Source organism: Poecilia formosa, unplaced genomic scaffold (assembly GCF_000485575.1).
Source record: "Poecilia formosa unplaced genomic scaffold, Poecilia_formosa-5.1.2 Scaffold597, whole genome shotgun sequence".
Classification (NCBI taxonomy): Eukaryota; Metazoa; Chordata; class Actinopteri; order Cyprinodontiformes; family Poeciliidae; genus Poecilia; species Poecilia formosa.
In genome coordinates this window covers 194055-200271 of record NW_006800536.1, presented here as the reverse complement: position 1 = coordinate 200271, position 6217 = coordinate 194055, and the positions used below count along the sequence as shown (strand labels likewise).

The 6217-nt window shown below is 43.1% G+C and overlaps 1 long non-coding RNA gene across 1 annotated transcript in view; it reads right to left on the bottom strand.

Moving 5' to 3' along the window:
- Positions 1-430: 430 nt before the first annotated feature.
- LOC103129997 (uncharacterized) overlaps positions 431-6217 on the bottom strand; it is a 19755-nt gene continuing 13968 nt past the window's right edge. Inside the window, exon 3 of the long non-coding RNA XR_001660160.1 lies at positions 431-506. This is a non-coding gene — a long non-coding RNA (uncharacterized LOC103129997). The remainder of the gene's footprint in view (positions 507-6217) is intronic.

Sequence of the window (6217 nt, the reverse complement as noted above, 5' to 3'; positions counted from 1 at the left end):
TAATATAATATAATATAATATAATATAATATAATATAATATAATATAATATAATATAATATAATAGAACTAATGGGACCAACTGGACCTTCCAGGAAGGTTCTGGTCCCGTTACATCTGCAGCATTTCAGAGCAACAGCAGTGAAACACGGTGGTGGCAGTATGATGGTCTGGGCCTGCTTTTCTGCTTCAGTATCTGGATGACCTGGTTAGACTGTTCAGCAGAGCAGAGAGGGTCAAAGTTCATCTGCAACGATGTAAGCCTCAGTACTTCATTCAGGGTGTACTTACTTTGTCACTCAGGTTGGTTTGGAAAGATTTCCTTTCCTTCTAAATAAATTAAATTGTATTTTCAGTATTGACTCAGGTTTCATCTGACATTTGTATCATGATGTAACATTTCAGAGACCGAAATCTTCAGGGCGTTAAAACTTTTCTCATCACGGCGGAAACGTTGGACCAACGAAGTGAATCAGAAAAACACCGTAAAGATGTTTTCTTCTCTTTCTGCATGAAAAATGAGATTGAAACACAAAGAAACAGTAAAAATATGGTTTTTTTTATCCAAATTATCCTGGTTTTTCAGTGTTTTGTGAATGTTTGAGCAGTTTCTGCTTTTTATCTTGTTCTTTTTTCTGTAAACCATCAAAAACCCATTTTCATGTATTCTATCCTTTCTCTAAACTTAACCCTCGGTGTCTCAATCCCAGCAGACGAATTAAGCTGAACCCAGCGCCCCGCTCTGCGTCTGTTCGTTTTTCACAGCTCATCAAACCCAATCACTCTGCTGGTTCCAGTTTGGTTAAAGAATTAAGGAGTTTGTGAGGTCGTAAGAACCTCTGAGCCCGGTTCGCATCAGCAGAGTCACAGCGGAGTCGGCAGACGCTAATTAAAGAAACTCCAAAAAGTTACTTTAAAAAAATCCTTCCTGGCTTGTTGAGATGAAGTCATGTGACCCGTAAAGACGACAGGTGATCCGGCAGAGCGCAGGAAATGGAGTTAGCGAGGAAACGATGGGCTGGGAACCCGAACAGAACCGACCCGGAACGAGCCGGGCCCAGCAGAAACACCGAGAGGTCGCGACCTCTGGTGGAGGAAACGCATCGAGAACCTGATGAGTTTACTGGAGTGTTTCTGCTGGCGCCAGGTGAGCCGGGTTGGACTTTAACTTTACAGCAGCTAAATAAAAACCAGGAGGAGTTTCTGTATGGAGACCCAAACGAGGCGAAGTTTGTAAAAAACCCAAAGCAAAGACAAAATAAACAGCAATATTCCAGTTCATGAAGCCTGTCAGGGTAAAACCATCAGTGTTCATTTTCCAAACTCACGTTTTCACCATTTATGAATGTCAGAGTTACAAACTGAATATTTAATTCACAAATTAATATCTGGTTTGTTAGCTAATTATTTTGTTAGCAAGGACATTTTTAGTTCAAAAAATATTTAGTTTGTAAGCTAAGTATTTAATTTAGAACTAAATATTTAGTTAAATCATTAACTAGAGTTCCTTGGAGACAGAAAAGATTCTGCTGTTCGGATTTCGATCACACTTTTTCAATCTACACTTTGTGTTTTTGCTGTTGACAGGTGTTTTATGAATATTATCTATTTCTGTATTAGTTTTTTGTTTTATTTGGAAATCTGTGAAGGTTAAAACTGACTGAAATAAATCAGTTCCTTAGACTTAAAGCTCATCAGTTACAGAAACAATCAGCTGTTTGGATCTGGATGTTTCCTCTGCTGTTCAGCAGAGAACCAGCCCTCGGTTTGACGCCCCTCCAACACGCCCGGCGCCAGCCAAAAATAATTCTCCTGGAGGAGAAGAGCCTGTATCTGTGTCAAGGGCAGTGACTAATGTAGGTGCCGATGGCTGGTGGTGCTAAATGCTACGATCTCTTTCTTATCGCTCTGACTCATCCGCTCGCAGCTCAGGGATCAGCAGGAGTTCCTCTACGCAGCATCTGCATGTTTGGCTGATCAGTTGGAGACTTTCTGCTTCCTCTGATTATTTAAACATCTGCTGAACATCATCCCACATCACTGACACAGCCACTAATAACGCTGCGGCTCCTCTAATGTTAAGGTTTTAGCAGAAATCATTAACAGAATTATTTTTTATGACTCATTTAATCAGCAGTTTCATTACTGTGCTGACAGAACCCGGTGCTTCCTTCCAGCACCGGCTTCCACTCAGCACTGTTCATGGTCCATTATCTCCCAAAGATGAGCAGACTGTCATCAGCAAAGGCCATTACAGAGTCTGGGAGGGGCGCCGTGACTCCCCCTCCGACCGGGACCCAGAGCGGCGCTCGGCTGGTTCCGAGGCGGCCTGCACTGCTCTGAAACGTTCAGAGGAAAACCGTTTGGGAAGCTGGGAAACAAAACGCTGGCTGACACTGTGCTGCCGGGAAAAGCAGCCAATCCAGGAGCGCCGTTCATCTCCCTGTGCACTGATTGGCTGAACCGCCAGGAGCAAAGATCCTCCATTCAGTTCTTGGAGCATCAGCTAGCATCGGGTCGCACCACACTTTACAAGATACATGACCTTAAAGTTACTGTAGCACATGGTTCTGTTCAGGTCCATTAAATGGAGTCCAGTTTGGACCCACTGGGTTGAATGTCAGAGAGAATCAGGTGTTTGTTGCTGTGGTTTCTGTTTCCTGATGGGTATTTTTCTCGAACCTACATAAAGAACCACAGACAACGTATATGAATTTTATGACAAAGCTTTTGCAAAAGGAGAAGTCTCCATCAACAATCTCCTCCGAGCTGCTGACAGAGAGTTCTGATCTCCTTCCACGCGAGCCCCTGTTTTATTGTCCAAGCAGAACAGCCAAAAGGGGCAGTCAGGAAGAACAACAAAGGTCGTAAAACTTCTAACCTAAACAAACCAGCCAGGTGTGATATCTGATCTACGGTCTGAGCCCAGTTCAAATCTCGGTCAAGCTGTTAACAAAACAAAATACAACTGCTCACAGGCAGTTAGGAGGTATTCTGGTTGATAAGAATTAAGGTCTGGGAAACACAGAGTTAACTGTTTCACATGAAGATGAAACAGACAGTCCTGACCTCCAGGTCAGTTCATACACACATAAGGAAGAGAAACTTTAAACAGAAAATCACAATAATCTATAGACTGAATGTGAACTAAAGTAATAACAAAATGATAATACCAAAAATTCTCTAACATTTCCCTCATTTCTCCTTCTGTCCCTTGAATCGCCTTCATCCAAACTTTCTTTATTTCCGTTTCAGTCCGTTAAATCTGAGATGAAGTCAAAATGATCTCTAATGGCTTCACAGTTAGTTTTAATCCTCCCTCATTTCTCTCTGCTGGGCAGGAAACGTTAAAATAAAATGTCAGAAAGAAGTGCAGACTGTGTCAAAGCACGGGGCAACAGTGGAAAGGAAGGACTGTCTTTTACCAGGACAACACCTCCAGCAGAACCAGAACCAGAACCAGGCTCAGTGTTACAGTGAATGTAATACTGAGACCATGAGTCTTAAACTCCAGCAGACAAGCTGTTCTTGTTGGACGCTGATATTTATTATTAAAATGTTCCAAAACAGATGGAAAAGTCAGTAAATATGTTACGATATCTGGTTCATCCAATCAGTGGTCAGTGTTGTATGTAATATGACCCAAGCATGAATCGCTGGTCTTTGTTCGCTCGGCGGTCGTGTTCACTAACTCGAACGTTGCTAGGATCTAGATTTTCTCAAATAAACAACAGATTAAAATCTATAAATATCTTTTCTGTTGAGTCTGTTTATCAAATGATTTAGCAGCAAAAAGGTTTTTGAACTGAAAATGTTGCTTATTTTTTGTTGATATACAGTTAAACTAAAACGTAATTAATTCATTACAAACCAAAGTTGTTGTGAAGACAGAAACACATACTGTGTGTGTGTGTGTGTGTGTGTGTGTGTTTCCAGTGAAGGAATGTGGCTTCTATCTGTGTGTGTGAAGGTCACGGTGTGTGAACGTGTCTCTGTGCGCAGCGGTGGGACAGAGGAGCGGCCATCTTGTGAGCCCTCCACCTGCCCTCTGTGGTTCTCCTTCAGCTGATTGTTTTCTGGGCGGCATCTTGGTGGTCCCTTAAATCCACAGCTCTGTGATGGTGTGTGTGTGTGTGTGTGTGTGATGGTGAGCTAACTGCTAACTGAAGGAAGCAGAGCAGAAACCAAAAACTTGCCACCATGCCAGTGTAAACACCTGGAGATGCTCTCAGTCTGAACCAAGTCAGCGACTCGATGCTCAGCTGAAAACTTCTGAAACTAAAAAAACAAACTGAACTTGATGCACGGATTGAAAACTAGGATCAGCTGCAATAAAACGTTTCTGTTGCCTTGATGCGTTTTGTACTGAAATAAACGGGATGAAGTGAATTTGCTGAGACTGAGGCGCTGACTGATGACCGTTCAGCACCAGAAGGTTTCCGTCTCACCTTGAAGCTGCTTTAATGTTTGACCGGCTGCCAAACAGCACAAAGTCTCTTCAGCAGCAGTGTGGGAGTCCAGCTTGGTCAAAAAGCAACAGCAATAATTTGGGTTTTTATCCAAAGAAAATATTTAGAGTTAAGCTAAATATTTAGTTTAAACTAATACTTAGTTAGCAAGCTAAATCTTTAGTTAGTTGGTTTGCCACTAACGACGCCCCTGAGTGTTGTCTTACACATGCCAAACCCACAGGGGGCGGTGTGAGCCAATCAGATGCTTCAAAACAATCATGACTTCCTGTGTAGAACTGAACATGAAGTTAATTTGTGTGGACAGACACAAAAACTGAACTACTTTGTTATAATCTAAAGTTATTTAAACATAAAGCAGGATTGTGGACATTTTGGCGCATAATTTGTTGCAGATTGTAAAATGTGGGACTCAATCTCTGTGCACACGCAAAACACAACCAGAGAGTTTTCTCAAATCTCCATTTTGTCATGTTAGTGATATTAAACAGTTTTTTTGTGGATGAAAAGGTAAAATGCATAAACATATTTGTTCTCCCATATGTGTGGACTAAGGGCAAATCTGGAAGCAGAGCAGGGAAGCCAGTATGGAAAATGAAGGGCAGGATGATGCGCAGGAGGAGGTGGAGGGGTTGGCGGCGTTTCGGTCGCTGCTGACCAAATGATTCATGACAAGTGAGCTCAGCGCTCAGACCTCTGGGTCACGCAGGAAGATAATGGGAGGAGAGGGCGACGACAAAATGAGATGGAGCAGAAAAACAGGGAAGGAGTGTGATTGGAAGAGAAAGATGGGAAGATTACAGAAAAGAGTGAAAGAAGCTGGGAGGTAATAGTCGATATAAATGTGGGTCAGCTGTTAAGTTTGGAGGTCGCACAGGGAGAAGCAGCAGAGCAGCAGCTCCTGATGGACGGCGCTCATGGAAGCGCCGCATCCAGAATAATTTTAGACTCCCTCCCAGCGGAGCTGACAGGACGTCAGTCGCTTTGTGTCTTCTTGGAACGCCGAGCCCGACTGTCAGAGCGGCGGCGCTGACCTCAACTTCCTGCAATCCAGAGGAGAACCTGGAGCGCCGATTGAAGGACGAGGAACCAGCACAGCCTTTCCTGACCTTTGACCTCTTAGAGGAAGGTCAGCCCTGACAGTTACTTACGTTCTGGACCGGTTCTGTTCTGTGGATGGTCCAAACCCGAGAACAAAACAATACAGAGAAAATGACCAGCAGCTCCTGCAGACGGCTGGCGACTTGAGCTAAGCTAATCATGGAACAGGAAGTTTACAAAGCTAAAGTAGCTAAGAAGCTAACGAAGCTAAGAGAGCTAAACCTTTTCAAAGTTCATCTCAACACTTTTACTGGTGAAAACTTTCTCTTTCAATCACCTGTAGGTGTCTGGCATATAAACGCTGCTTTTCTTCTGTTTCATAGAATTAGAATATAGTTTATTGTTCACCAGAGGAAATCTGTCCTGGACTGAAGGGCTGCACTGCAGCAGCTGCCAAACAGACAATAAACACACATAAAGTCATCAAAACAGCTGGAAACGTAGACGACAAAAAACTACAACAGAACCCAAAACTATTGCACAAATTCCAGGCCTCAACTTCCTGTCCGTTTCACATTTGGACAAAATTTAGTTGGAGGAAAAACTCATCGTCCACAGACAGGATGTGGAACGGATCCAGCAGGACCCAACAACTGTAAATGGGTGTGTGTGTGTGTGTGTGTGTGTGTGTGTGTGTGTGTGTGTGTG